Here is a 15,733-nt window from a genome sequence, read left to right as displayed (position 1 = left end):
TGGTGGGATGCAGAGGTGTGGACAGGCGTGGCGGGATGCAGAGGTGTGGACAGGCGTGGCGGGATGCAGGGGTGTGGACAGACGTGGCGGGATGCAGGGGTGTGGACAGGCGTGGCGGGATGCAGAGGTGTGGACAGGCGTGGCGGGATGCAGGGGTGTGGACAGGCGTGGTGGGATGCAGAGGTGTGGACAGGCGTGGCGGGATGCAGGGGTGTGGACAGGCGTGGCGGGATGCAGAGGTGTGGACAGGCGTGGCGGGATGCAGAGGTGTGGACAGGCGTGGCGGGATGCAGAGGTGGGGACAGGCGTGGCGGGATGCAGAGGTGTGGACAGGCGTGGCGGGATGCAGAGGTGTGGACAGGTGTGGCGGGGTGCAGAGGTGTGGACAGGCGAGGTGGGATGCAGAGGTGTGGACAGGATTTGAGGGGTGGGGTGGGGGGGGGGTCTGGTATGATTGGAAAGTATTAGTTAAAGCGGGCACTGGGAGCCGGTAGGGTAGGAAGATGAGGGTGGTAGCAATGTCAGTAATGGGGCACTGGGTGGGTGACGAAGGGGTGAATAGACTTGACTTCAAATGTTACCAGTACTTGCAATTATGCAGTGCCTCATAGTGGAGATTTTGAGATGCGACATGCGATTTAGGTTATCGGGGGTGGGCGGGGATACAGGTGAGCTCAACTGGACATCTAATGGAGAATCCCAGCACTTACAATGCTAGGGTCATGCGAGAGATGAGAGTTTAAAAGGTAAGGGTCAGAGTGTGCAGTTGACTTCTTGCATGTGGTTCACATGGGCTGTGGCAAAGACCTGTGCATCCCTGCACATGCCTGCACATGCCTGATCCCAAGGGACATGTGTTGCCCCTCGCCAGTCAGCAGTGGTCTCCTCCACCTCTCTGTTGAGGGTCTCCGATATCTCTGCCTGACTTTCCACCATCTCTTGGAAGGCTGATTGCAGAGGCCTGTCATTGGGTGTGAATGTCACTGATGCGTCTTCCCGTAGTCTTCCAAGTGCTGGTGAGCTTGACTGACCCTGCCTCCTCCTGGCACATGTCTCTGCAGTGACCACCTGGGTGTGAGATCCTTTATAAATTAGAATTTGAGAGCATTGCTGAAAAAAGAGACATTTTATGTTGAAGCTTTTAGTTTTCCATACATCAGGACATCAAGGACATGCGGCAGCATGGTAGCACAAGTGGCTAGCACTGTGGCTTCACAGTACCAGGGTCCCGGGTTTGATTCCCCGCTAGGGCACTGTGCGGAGTCTGCACGTTGTCCTCTTGCCTGCATGAGTTTCCTCCGGGTGCTCCAGATTCCTCCCACAGTCTAAAGACGTGGATTGGCAATGCTAAATTGCCCTTAGTGTCCAAAAAGTTTAGGAGGGGTTTTGGGGTTACGGGGATAGGGTGGAAGTGAGAGCTTAAGTGGGTTAGTGCAGACTCGCTGGGCCAAATGGCCTGCTTTTGCACTGCATGTTCTATGTTCTAGTACAATGTAAGGCAAATCAACAAAAATATACTGTATGAGAAAAGAGTGCTGATTAGTTGACAAGTGGACTCTGGTTGTTAGACGCGTTGTTATGGAGAATGCACCAGTTAATGTTGGCTGACAGTTAATGGACAAGCATTGTTTGAAATTTCAACCAGGCAGCTGAACGGCAATTGGTCAAGATATTGTCCAGAGGAATGAACCAGTGAATGGTTGTATGATTATGAACACTGTCTTATACACGTCTGTCTGTCGACAACGGTTGAAATTTTCCAGCCGTTCCCTATGGCGGGATCTTCCGATCCTGCCGATGATGGCCCCACTGTGGGTTTTCCTTTGAGGAGGGGTGCGCAAGGAGAGAAAACCTGTTGACAGCAGTGGGACTGGAATATTCCGCCCCGGCCAAATGCAGGCCACTTCTGCCTTCGCAAAACAGGCAATTGGGGGGAGGCGGGGGGAGCAAAATCTTGCCCAATGAGCCTGAAATTTCAAAATTCTTGCTCTGCAATTCGAGGTTCAGTCGAATGGGTCTTGCAGTAACTTCAGCCTAAGGCTGAGGAAACAAGCCAGATTGTTTTCCTTTGTTGCTGTGCAATGGCCACCGTTTTAGTCTAACAAAATGCCCTGCTTAGAATTAATTTTTTATGCCCGTCCCCAACCAAGGAATCTTTGCCCCAGCTTGTTAATTCTCCTATCTATTGAGCTTTCACTGTATAAAGATTAAACGTAAATCCCTGTTCAATTTATGCAGAGTGTTGAAGTATAAAAATGTAGAAGTCCATTCCAGTGAGCTCCATTACATGTTTTATTTAACGTTGCACTTACTGGTGTAGGTCACACATCAGTAATATCAAAGTGTATTGTAAATCTGGGCAGAGGATGCACACTGGGTAAAAACTGACATTCTCACATCTGATACAAGGCTCATGCAGAACTCCTGAATATGTAAAGGTAAGATATGTGGGCACAAAATCACAGGGAGCTAATATTTGTGTGAAAAAAGGACAAGCAGAGCTGGTGATGTGGGAGCCGGTATTCATTCATTTGATCAGCATCTGCTTTAGTTACAGCATACGTATAAATGTAGTAACGGTAATCGACGTGGTGATATGTGTGCGATGTGCAAACTAATATTCTACCTTGTGTTATCGAAGCTTGAGAGTGAATTTACCTGATTTAAGCTTCGAATGATCTGACGGTAGGCCTGCATTTTGCCAGTACATGAACTGCATACATAACCCGACCGCTGTGTATTTATTAGTACCAGATATCCATGTGATCTGGTCTACTCGTGGCGTGCAGAGCTAGGGTGACAAGTAGCAAATGAAATGCCCTTAGAAAAAAAATAATCATTTAAACTCTCTGCAGCACATATTCAGAGATTAATTAATTTGTTTGGGCAAAGTGAAGTGCAGTATTTATTTATTTGCCGGGGATAACACGACAGCCTGTGTCGGCGCGATTCATATTGAGTTCTCAACAGCTGCTTTATATGAGAGAGTGGTGTTGGGGCAGTGCACTGGGAGAAGACAGCATTCCAGGAGCACCGCTTTACAGTGGCTTCTCGGATTGTAGAATCCTACAGCGTCGTGGAAGGTCATTCATCTCCCCCATGTCTGTGCCGGCTCTTTGGAAGGGGCTTTTCAATTAACCCCGCTTCCCTGCTCTTTCTCTGCAGCTGGAAAGCATTTATTCCCGTTCCCCTTTGTAAGTTATCATTGGATCTGCTTCCTTTCAGGCAGAAAATTCCATATCATAGCAACTGGCTATGTTTCAATGAAAAAAATCTAATTTCCCTCCCCCTTTTGACCAGTTACCTTAAATCAGTGTCCTCTGGTGCTAAACCTCCTGCCAATGGAAATAATTTGTCCCGACCTACTCCATCGAAGCACGTAATAATTTTGTGTGTAGCCTATTAAAGTTCCCTCTAATCCGCCCGGGGAACCGGACAGAACGCAGGCCGGGGGGGACGGAGGGGTTGCCGGCAGGCCTGAGCAGCTTTTCATGCCTGTGAGCATTTAAGTTTAAAGGGGACTGGTGGCTGGGTTTCAAGCATCGCTTCCTGTGTCCTCCTTGCTGGGATTGTGGCCATATCAACGCTGAGGAATTGCCCACCTAGACTGGCAGCTGTGAAAGTGGGTGAGAATAGTTGAATCCACAGGGTCAGCGCAGGGGGTGACTGTGAGGTCCCTGGTTGGTGTCCCATGAGATGGCAGGCTGCACGGGCAAGGGGTAGCTCCAAGCCCCATGAGGGCTGAAGACATCCAGATGGGGGAGGGCTCCATCTACAAGTTCCAACTCCATCTGCAAGTTTGCCGATGACAAGACCCGAGTGGGTCGGATCTCGAACAACGATGAGTTAGGAGGGGAATGGAGAACCTAGTGGCATGGTGTAGTAATAAGATTTATTATTGTCACAAGTAGGCTTACGTTAACACTGCAATAAAGTTACTGTGAAAATCCCCCAGTCGCCACACTCCGGCTCTTGTTCGGATACACAGAGGGAGAATTCAGAATGACTAATTCACCTAACAAGCACATCTTTCGGGCCTTATAGAACATACAGTGCAGTAGGAGGCCATTCAGCCCATCGAATCTGTATCGACCCATTTAAGCCCTCACTTGCACTCAATTCCCGTAACCCAGTAACCCCTCCTAACCTTTTTGGTCATTAAGGGCAAATTATCATGGCCAATCCACCTAACCTGCATGCCTTTGGACTGTGGGAGGAAACTGGAGCACACAGAGGAAACCCATGCAGACACGGGGAGAACGTGCAGACTCTGCACAGACAGTGACCCAGCAGGGAATTGAACCAGGGACCCTGGCGCTGTGAAGCCACAGTGCTATCCACTTGTGCTGCTGTACTGCCCTTCTGGGAGGAAACCGGAGCACCCGGAGGAAACCCACGTAGACACAGGGAGAACGTGCAGACTCTGCAAAGGCAGTCACCCAAGCCAGGAATCGAATCTGGGACTGTGGCACTGTGAAGCAGCAGTGCTAACCACTGTGCTACCGTGCCACCACCAATGAGAACAATCTCTTCTTCATAGAACATAGAACATAGAAAAATACAGCACAGAACAGGCCCTTCAGCCCACGATGTTGTGCCTAACTTTTGTCCTAGATTAAGAACAAATTAATCTACACCCCATCATTCTACCGTAATCCATGTACCTATCCAATAGCCGCTTGAAGGTCCCTAATGCTTTCGACTCAACTACTTCCACAGTTCAACAATATCTGACTGTTAACTCTCTCTCCTCCACCTTCACCCTATTTTACTTTTATCAATTCATTTTTATTTATTCCATCTGTTTTTCCCTCGGCATTGTCCCCTCCACCGCATCCCACAAGGGCTATTTGTTCTCTGTTCCGTTGGAGGAACTTTCACCCCGCCAGACTAAAGCCACTTCACCTTGAATGCAAAAGGTGAGTTGCTGGCCTGTGGCTGGGCAGGTCAGTACAACCGGATCTGGCACACACAGCATAACCATCTATCCAAAGAAAATGACAATCAGGAACCCCGCTTTTCCCATTTAAACAACTTCCAGCCTTGTTTAGGCCATCCATTTCAAAGCCTAACTGCAGGTTAAATCAGGCGGGTCTTTGGTTGTCCAAAGTGGCCACCACCAGACCAACGCTGTTCACTTACTTTTCCTCTATTTATTTACTGATATTTCAACCTTTGCTGACTTTCTGAATCGTCTTCTCTTACTCTTTCCAAATGTCAGCAAAACTAAGGAGCTGGTCATTTCTTTTTAAAAAAACATTTTATTAAGGTATTTGCAATTTTATAATAATAACAATAACAACAGTAAACAATGCAAATCCAAATATAAACATATTGCATAAATCATCTCCATCCCTACCAAGTCCCTCTACCCTAAACAGAAAATAGCCTAACTTCCCCCATCCCCCTCTGACAATTTTTTGTCTCTGCTGACAGTTAATTTTCCCCGAAGCAGTTGACAAACGGCTGCCACCTCTGGACGAACCCTAACATTGACCCTCTTACGGCAAACTTAATTTTCTCAAGACTTAGAAACCCAGCCATGTCGCTAAGCCAGGTCTCCGATTTCGGGGGCTTCGAGTCTCTCCACGCTAGCAATATCCATCTCCAGGCTACCAGGGAGGCAAAAGCCAAGACGTCAGCCTCCCTTGCCCCCTGGACTCCTGGACCTTCCGATACTCCAAATATCACTACCTGTGGACTCGACACCGCCCATGTTTTTCGTACCGTGGACATGACATCCGCAAAACCCCCTGCCAGAATGCCCTAAGCTTCGGGCATGCCCAAAACATATGGACATGATTTGCTGCCCCCCAGCCCCCCACACAGAGCACACCTGTCATCTACCCCAAAAAACTTGCTAATTCGGGCCACCGTCATGTGTGCCTGGTGAACTACCTTAAATTGTACCAGGCGGAGCCTCTGGTACATGATGAGGGTGTATTGACTCTACGCAAGGCATCCACCCACAGACCCGCCTCTATCTCTCCCCCTAGCTCATCTTCCCATTTGTCTTTTAGCTCCTCTATCTGAGTTACCTCCGACTCCATGAGTTCTTTGTAGATATCCGATACTTTACCCTCCCCTGCCCCCGTTGTGGAAACTACCCTTTCCTGTATCCCTGGGGCGGTAGGAGCGGAAAAGTCAAAATCTGCCTGTGCAAAAAATCCTGTGCCTGCAAATACCTGAATCCGTTTCCTGCTGGCAATTCAAGTTTCTCCTCTAAATCCTTCAAACAGTGGAAGCTCCCATCTATAAATAAATCCCCATCCTCTCGATCGCTGCTCTCTCCCATACCGAAGCCCCACCCCCATTCAGCTTTCCTGGCATAAACCGATGATTGTTACAAATTGGAGCCCAGACCGATGCTCCCTCCACTCTCCTATATTTCCTCCACTGTCTGGGCCGCCACTATCACCGGGCTTGTGGAGTACCGGGCGGCGAGAACGACAGTAGTGCTGTTATCAATGCCCCCAGACATGCGTTCTTACATGATGCCGCCTCCACTCTCTCCCACACCGACACCCCCCCACTACCCACTTCCTAATTATGGCTATATTTGCCGCCCAGTAATAGTTGCTAAAGTTCGGCAGCACCAGCCCACCCTCCCCTCGACTACGCTCCAGCAACACTTTCTTCACTCGCGGCGTTTTACCCGCCCACACAAAACCTGAAATCACCTTGTTTAAAAAAGGTCCTTGGGATGAACTTGGGGAGGCACTGGAAAACTAACAGAAATCGGGGGAGGACCATCGTTTTCACGGTCTGTACCCTCCCCGCCAGTGACAGCGGGAGCATGTCCCACCTTCTAAAGTCCTCCTTCATTTGCTCTACTAGCCGGGTCAGATTTAGCTTATGTAATGTCTCCCATTCCCGTACCATCTGAATTCCCAAATAGTGGAAGCTCCTTCCTACCACCACTCTGAACGGCAGCCCTTCCAGTCTCCTCTCCTGCCCCCTCATCTGGATTGCGAACATCTCACTTTTCCCCATATTCAATTTATACCCCAAATTCCCTGAAGATCCGCATAATCTCCTCCATCTCCCTTAACGGGTCAGAAATATACAGGTGCAAGTCATCAGCGTACAGCGAGACCCTGATCCAGCCCCCCCCCCAGACCACACCCTTCCAGTCCCTAGATGCTCCTAGAAAGGAGCTGGTCATTGACTTCAGGAGGCAAAATATTGTACATGCCCCTGTCTGTATCTCCGAGGTGGAGATGGCTGACTGCTTCAAATTCCTAAGTGTCATCACCACCAATCTGTCCTGGTCCACTCACGTCGACTCTATGACCGAGAAAGCACAACAACACCTATACATCCTCAGGAAGCTAAGGAAAGTCAACATATCCACATTGACTCTTACCAATGTTTACAGAAGCACCATAGAAAACATCCTATCTGGCTGCATCACAGCCTGATACGGCAACTGCGTTGCCCAAAACCATAAGAGAGCTACAGAGAGTCCTGAACACAGCCCAGTCCATCACGCGAACCCGCCTCCCATCCATTGACTCTGCCTACACCTCTCGCTGGCTTGGGAAAGCGGCAGCATAATCAAAGACCCCTGCCACTTGGGTTTTTCTCTATTCCATCGGGCAAGTGATGCAAAGTGTGAGAACACGCAGCAACAGATTTATTGGACAAATATAAGAGAGAAAGAAAGCCAATGCAAAGGATTTAACTTCTTTATTTTTTGCTAGGTTTTATTGTTGTTTCAGCAGGAAACCTGAGTGCCAGGCCTAGCAGGAGAATTTTAGAAGGCAACATGAAGACATAAATTAAGGGGCGGGAGTCTCTGTTTTAGCGGCAGAGTGTTGACGCTGTTGTAAACGCCGAAGCGTTTTATGACGGTGTCATCTGGCCGCTAGGAGCAGCAATCCCCCAATCCACAGGGGGTCAGCACAGCACTGGAGCGCTTCTCGCAGCTCCAGGTGTCGATATGGGTGCCAGCATGGCCGGCGCAGGTCCGCGCATGCCCGTGGGTTGCCGTTACCACGCCGGCCCCCATGCAACATGGCGGAGACCTATAGGGGTCCAGTGCAGAGGAACATAGACCCCCCCCCCCCCCGCCCCCCCGGAATTAGCCCGCTCACCGATCGGTAGCACCAGAGGACCCCCCCCACAGTTGGATCCTCCCTGTCCCCCACCAGGATGGCCCCTGCAGCCAGAACGGCGAGGCCCGGCCTCAGAGCGGTGTGGTGGGTTTCGCGACCCCCCCCCCCCCCCGCAGATTCTCTGACCCGCTGCGGCATTGGAGAATCCCGCCCAAAATGTCAGAAAGTCATGCAGCTAAATAAGATAAGCTGTCAGTGTGAAAAGGAGCTACATTGCCAGTTGCCCACATCCTTTCTCTTTCTCCATCCATTCTGCCCTCAGAGGCCTCTTTCTCCCCCCCAATCCCCTCTTGACTTCTCTCTCTGTCTCCCTGTTTGTCTGTCTGTCTGTCTCTCTCTTTCTCTCTCTCTCTCTCTGTCTCTCTCTCTCTCTCTCCCTGCATCCTCCCATTGCCTCTTCTGCGGGAGAATGGACATGTGGTCAATGTGAAGGATTGGTCAATCAGTATGGCAAAACGTTTGACTGGTTCCCCGGAGGGAGCCAAGTAGTTCCTCACCTCTGTGGCATCCATCAACCTCCACCTGGGTGACTGCCCTGTCCGTGGCCACCCCAGTCACCTCTAGGGCCTGCTCCTCGAAGGAGGTGAGGATTCGTAAGTCCGGAACTCCTCCGCCAGTCTGTGTGCTCTCATGGCAATTGTGGGAGAGCTTTTCCTGAGGAGACACAGAGAGGGCATTGTTAGCCACATGTGTGGTTCACAGTGATGGGGGGAGGAGGTGAAGGGAGGGTTGGGGGTCGCATGGAGAGTTGGGGGGTGGTTGCTCGCGTGTGAGCGGGAAAGTCTCGGGTGGGGGGGGGATGGGTTGGCGTTAGTGTCTACTCACTCATGCTGTAGGTCGTTAATCTTTTTTCGCCACTGGAGACCGGTTGTCCTGGTCACACTCCCGGAGCTTATGGCCATCGCCACCTCACTCCAGGCAGCACTGTCTGCCCTGTGGCTGCCCTCCTGGACCGTCGGGGGACAGGACGTCTCTCCTAGCCTCAACTGCGTCTAGGAGCCTCCCCAGATCTGCATCCCCAAATGTTGGGGCCGATCTCCTGGGCGCCATTGAGGCGAGCTTACTGGGGTTGGCTGAGCAAGTGCAGCTTAAGTGCTGCTCAACCTTGTTAGCGGGGGCCTAGCGAGCACAGTGCCACCGAATCAGCTGATGGGCCTTCAATTGAGGCACGAAGCCAGTGGGCCCTCGTTAGGTGGACCAATTAACATTGAATAGTATTCTGGCCTCACTGGGCTGAGCACCGGGGAGTTCGCGACAATTCCGGCTCACCACCACACTTGGAAATCTTTCCGGAGAATTGTGCCCTGAGTCTCCGAAGCTCCTATCAAACTCTGCTTTGTTTTCATGCTCCCCAACTGGACACTTGTGCCTGTGCCTGCAATTGTTCAGCTCCTTTTGGACCATGGAGAAGCTGTATGTTAAGTAATATTGTATGGGGCTGACCTTTCCTAAATTTGTTACAGATTGTTGTGATGTTTCAAGGGCAAATCCATCCGCCACCCCCACGTATTTTGTACTCTGCTCTCATCTTTTCTACGCCGATATGTCATAACCCTCCTGAGACCCAAGAGGACACCTCAATTGATCTCCCATGGGACACGTAGAATATGTGCTCCCTTGTTAGTGGGCGGAGACCCACCCATCTGGGAATTATAAATCCGCCTAATAAAAGCCGGCCTTGTCCGGGACCAGCGTGACCGGTAGTCTGGTTGGGACTGAACTGTGTTGGTTTATTAAATACCATTTAACTTTTTAAAAAGTAATTTTAGAGTATTCAATTCAGGGGCAATTTAGCATGGCCAATCCACCTAGCCTCCACATTCTTCTGCGTTGCAAACACAAGGAAAATGTGCAAAACTCCACATGGACAGTGACCCAGGGCCAGGAACGTACCTGGGACCTCAACGCCGTGAAGCAGCAGTGCTCACCACTACGGCACTTTGCCGCCCCAATACCATTTAACTTACCTTCTCAGGCCTCCTGAGTTTTTATCCATCTCATTTTCTGTCCAAAATACTCACTTTACACACCCAGCACAATGTTTGATCTGCCAATTTCAGCAGCCCATCCAGTCCTTCTGAAATCTGCTGCTCACCTCCTCATTGCTTATGACATTTTTAGGTTTTGTGACATCTGTAAATTTTGAAATTATGCCATTTATATCCATATCCAGATTAATAATATGTATCAAGAAGAGCAATGTTCCTAATACAGACCATGGACGGAATTCTCCGAGCCTCCGCTCCAAAATCGCGCGTGGCGCGGCGGTACAGAATAGGGCGTCAGATGCGTGATCGGGTTCGTTGCCTTCCCGCGATTCTCCGCAGACCGGAGTATCGCTGGTAGTCGCGCACACGTGCAGTCGACGCAGCGCCTGTCGGGGGCCATTTAAAGGGGCCCCCACGGCGATTCTTCGCTGGCAGCTGGCTGAGTTCCCACCGGCGTGGTTCTGACATGGTTCCACCTGGCGGGAGCAGCTGGCTGTGGACCAGTCCGCGGTCGCCCTGATTGGGTGGGGGGGGGGGGGGGGATCCGTCGGCGGGGGGGCCTCCAGTTCGGCCAGGGTTCCGATCGGGGGCCATCGACCGTCGGGTGCGTGCGATCTAGGGTGTGGGCCTATATTGTGGGGACCGGCTTGCAGTGTGGGTCTCCAAGAAAGTCCAGAGTGATATGCGGCCGTTTTCTCGCAGGCGTGGGGTCATAGCCCCATTTTCAGAGAATTCCGCTCATGTGTTTATATTATTATCTGGATTACCTTGCCTTTAACAAATCCGTGTTTCATGTCATTCATTAAGTCATGTTCTTCTATGTGACAATTAATTTTGCCCCTCAATAGGGCCTCCAGAACCGTGATGAGCAACCTAGGCGAGTGAGTGGGCCACATGAGTGGCCCTCCTTCATCTCACTGGGCTGCAAGCTTGAAATCTGCATTGTTCACTAACCATGCCTCCATGAATAAGACTAAATACATTTAATACACAACAAATATTTCATAAGTTATAGAAAATGCTTAATCATTTATATGTTAATAGAACTATCATCAACTTCAATTTCTAAAAACAAAAAAATATTTACACTTTGGATGCACGGCTCTCAGTCAATGTTGTGAGTAATCAGCACGCACCTCACTTCACTTGCCCTTGCTTTACATCCGTATCACCTCAGCCACACCGGTAGGAAAGGAAACTACATGGACGGAAATCAGTGGAATGTGGCAACCCTGCGCAGGGGCAACGGTCACTAAAATGTCTCGTGGGCCGCACTCGGAACTCAGATGGGCCGCAGGTTAGAAACCTAGAAGCATGAGTAGGTCAATCGGTCCTCATAGAGCATAGAACATAGAACAGTACAGCACAGAACAGGCCCTTCGGCCCTCGATGTTGTGCCGAGCCATGATCACCCTACTCAAACTCACGTATCCACCCTATACCCGTAACCCAACAACCGTAACCCCCTTAACCTTACTTTTTAGGACACTACGGGCAATTTAGCATGGCCAATCCACCTAACCCGCACATCTTTGGACTGTGGGAGGAAACCGGAGCACCCGGAGGAAACCCACGCACACACGGGGAGGACGTGCAGACTCCGCACAGACAGTGACCCAGCCGGGAATCGAACCTGGGACCCTGGAGCTGTTAAGCATTTATGCTAACCACCATGCTACCGTGCTGCCCCTTCGAGCCTGCTCTGCCATTTATTATGATCGTGGCTGATCATCCAACTCAATAGCCTGTTCCTGCCTTACCCCATATCCTTTGATTCCTTTTGCCGACCACTAGTCTAGAAGTTTCCTTGCTATACAAGAGGACAAGAATTAGGAACAGGGATTCCAGACATCCTCTCAGCATCCACAAGCCCTATCTTATGTGTTTCAATAAGAGCACCTCACAATTAATTGAAAATTACTGGCTACAGGTCCAACCTGCTCAACCTTTCCCCATTAGATAACCACTTCATCCTAGGAATCAATTGAGTGAACCTTCTGGGAACTGCTTCTAATGCAATTTTATCCTTAAGTTAGGTGACCAAAGCTGTACACAATGCTCCAGATATGCTCTTGCTAAGGTCTTTACAGTTGTAGCAACATTTCACGACTTTGATACTCAATTCCAATTGTAAATGCCAATATTTCATTTGCTTCCCTAATGATTTGCAGTACCTGCATATTAACTTTGTGATTCATGTACCAGGACACTCAGATCCTTCTGTACCAAAGCGTTTTGCAATCTCTCTCCATTTCAATAATATCCTGCTTTTTTTGATCTTCCTGCAAAAGTGGACAAGTTCACATTTTCCCAAATTAGACTCCATCTGCCAAATTTTTGCCCACTCACGTAACCTGTATCCCTTTGTAGACCCTGCCGTTTTCTTGACAACTTACTTTTTTACCTACCTTTTGTGCCATCAGCAAATTTAGCTGACATTCAGTCTCTTCATCCAAGTCATTGATACCAATTGTAAATGGTTGCGGCGCCAGCCTTGATCCCTGTAGCACTCCACTAATCGTAGCCTGTCAACCTGAAAAATACACATTTTCCCTCCTCTCTTCCTCCTGTTATGTAACCAATTCTCTAGCCATGCTAATATGTTATCCCCTGCACCATGAGCTGTTATTTTGTACAGTAACCTTTGATGTGGAACCTTATCAAATGTCTTTTGGAAATCCAGTTATACCACATCCACAGGTCCACCTTTATCGTATTGCTTGTTACTTCCTCAAATAACTCAAATGTATCAGTCAAACATGATTTATTTTTCAAAAAAGCCTTATTGACTCTGCTTGATTTGTATTGTGGCTTTCCAAATGTCCTGCTATTATCACCTTAATAATGAGTTCTAGCATTTTCCCAGCAAGAGATGTTAGATTAACTGGCCTACAGTTTCCTGTTTACCATCTTATGACTTTTGTTTACTAGAGGTGTTCTGTTTGCAATTTTACAATCAGCTGGAACCGCTGCAGAATTTGGGGAATTTTGAAAGGTACAGAATACCTGTTCAATGCTTCTGCCATTTTCTTGTTCATGATGATTAATTCTTCAGTCCCTATTAGGTACCAAAACTCACATTAGTTACTCTTTTTTTCTTTTGAAATACTTGTACAAACTCTTACTACCTGCTTTAATGTGTCTAGCTATTTTTCTCTCATACTTTAATTTCTCCCTCCTTATTTCGTTGGTCATTGTTGGTTTCTAAAATCTGTCCAATCTTCTGACCTACACTAATCTTTGCCATACTGTGGACTTTTTCTTTCAATTCATCACTATTCTTAACTTCCTCAGTTAGCCATGGATTGTGCAACCTTTGCATAGAGTCTCTTTTTCTCGGTGGAATATATATTTGCTGAGAGTTATAAAACTTCTCCTCCTTAAGTGTCTTCCACTGCTACTGGGCTTTCCTACCTTTTAACCTAAATTTATCAGCTCACTTTAGCTAATTCTGTCCTCACACCATTGTAACTGTCATCATTTCAGTCTAAGACACTCGTTTTAGACTCACACTTCTCACCCTCGAGCTGACTATGAAATGTGATCATGTTATGATCAGTGTTGCCTAGATGCTCTTTTACCATGAGGTCATTAATTAATCCTGTCTTTGTACCCTCTGTCCCTTCCTTCAATGCTCTGGTTATTATTCTCTATGTCACAACCCTGCTCTTGGGGCTGGGGAGAGAAATCCACGGGCCCTGGTACCTCTCCTGTTTCCAGGCCCAATATTGCCCCCTCCCCCAAATTTAATCCTCCCCCTCAATCATGCATAATATTTTTCCTCTTTCAAGGTTCACCGATCACCTCATCAAACTCAATAACAGACAGGTCCTAGTGAAATGAAAAATGGAAATCACTTATTGTCACAAGTAGGCTTCAAATGAAGTTACCGTGAAAAGCCCCTAGTCGCCACATTCCGGCGCCTGTTCGGGGAGGCTGGTACAGGAATTGAACCGTACTGCTGGCCTGCCTTGGTCTGCTTTAAAAGCCAGTGATTTAGCCCAGTGTGCTAAACCTAGTAAAATGATAATACCAGATGTTTGCCCTCTGGTTACAAATATTGTCCAATATATGTGCAACATGGGTCATTAATATTAGGAGGAACACCAATATAATGCAGTGTTAGTTTGTGTGCACCGGATAGGTGATCCAACCCTGACTATTAAACAAACCGGAGAATACAAATTTTACCTTTATCAGCATTGTGTAATATTATTAATTTGTCAGAAAAATGTCCCATTAATTATTTATAACACTGAGCAGACAATAACATTCTATTCAGTGACTGCCTCAGCCTTCATTAAATTGTTGTCCACATTGCACCATATGGACATAGTGACAGTAAATTCATATTTGGGCAAGGATTCATTGCATGCAAACCATATAAACTGCACAAGGTCTCTTCTATTCCATAGAACCAGAAGAAGACTTTTTCCTGCCGACATGCATGATATTATTTCATCTAATTATTTCATCGAAGGGATGAAACCTTACAAGAATTTGGCAAGTGTCAGGCTCAGACTGAAGACTGGGATGTAGCTCACCAACTGCACAGATCAGTTTTCTCTTCAGATCTTGAGCCTCTTTAAAGAAATAAAATGAGTGGGTGGGGTTTACGCCATCACTCTGGTGGGGCCTGATAGAGCCACCACCCGGCTCCATAGAGATCGGGCCGCCATCTTTAAAGGGCGCCTTGATCAAAACTGAATGACTCTGGTCCCCGCCACGGAGGTATCGGGGGCTCCTCCACATCCACCCACTCCCCCGCTAACACCCGGACAATCGTTAGGATCCCCCATACCTGCCTCCCCACCAGACAATCATCTTTGGCATCCCCACCCGGCAATCATTGGGTTCTCCCCCCTCCACACCACCACCACAACCGTGAAAGTATTGCCAGCGCCCTGCCCCCCCCCGCCCCCCCCCCCCCCCCCCCCGCCCCCCCCGCTGAGTGCCCTTTTCCCCCAGTGCTTGCAAGATACTCCCGTTACCACAATACATTAATGGAAACCCCCCACTCCTCCACCATGGGGGTCCCAAGAGGGCCCAGGGCCCACCCCTGGCACTGCCCTGGCACAGGTTGGCGCTGCCAAGTTAGCACTGCCTGGTGCCAAACCTGTGATGGGGGCTGTGCGAGGGCACTACCCAGGCATTTTCCTCTCCTCCCTCGGGCTATACCTACCTTTCTGCCCCTGAAGGTACCCTGTCGACAGTTTCTCGTTTTTAAAAAAACTGTTGCAAACCTCACCTTCATGACATTGTGTAGGCGAGGTATGAATATTCATTGAGGGGGTTCATGTGGCGGGGAGGCCCATTAATAATATTGAGCTTTATGAGAATCCATTTCTCGACCTTTGTGTTCGTGAACCTTGTGACATCGCTGGCGAGCGGCGCAGAAAATCGGGAAACGGAATCCCTCCGGAAACACAATTCTCTCCGGATTTTCTGCCCGCGTCACTGTTCTCTCTGACTGAGATCCCCGGCTAAAACTCACCCTCCTGGGGTGTATTTAGATTCTATTTTATCAGTAATCTCACGGGGTAGAAAGATCAAATGACCCCTGAGCAATAAAGTGGAATAATTGAACGACATAAAATTTTTTGATCAATGTTCCCATCTACCCTTTCC

General features: G+C 48.8%; 1 protein-coding gene across 40 annotated transcripts in view; it reads left to right on the top strand.

The window, feature by feature from the left end:
- Positions 1-15,733, top strand: part of rims2a (regulating synaptic membrane exocytosis 2a) — a 1,202,647-nt gene that overhangs the window by 386,237 nt on the left and 800,677 nt on the right. The window contains exon 1 of one of the 40 annotated variants that reach the window (XM_038810015.1): positions 2,328-2,438. The exons of the other annotated variants lie outside the window; for them this stretch is intronic. The gene's annotated coding sequence lies outside the window, so the exon portion shown is untranslated. Of the gene's footprint in view, positions 1-2,327; positions 2,439-15,733 lie in introns of those variants that run through there. 40 annotated transcript variants of the gene reach the window in all.

This window comes from Scyliorhinus canicula, chromosome 10, assembly GCF_902713615.1.
Source record: "Scyliorhinus canicula chromosome 10, sScyCan1.1, whole genome shotgun sequence".
NCBI lineage: Eukaryota > Metazoa > Chordata > Chondrichthyes > Carcharhiniformes > Scyliorhinidae > Scyliorhinus > Scyliorhinus canicula.
The sequence above is the reverse complement of the archived record's forward strand: the minus strand, read 5'-3'. Positions and strand labels throughout refer to the sequence as shown.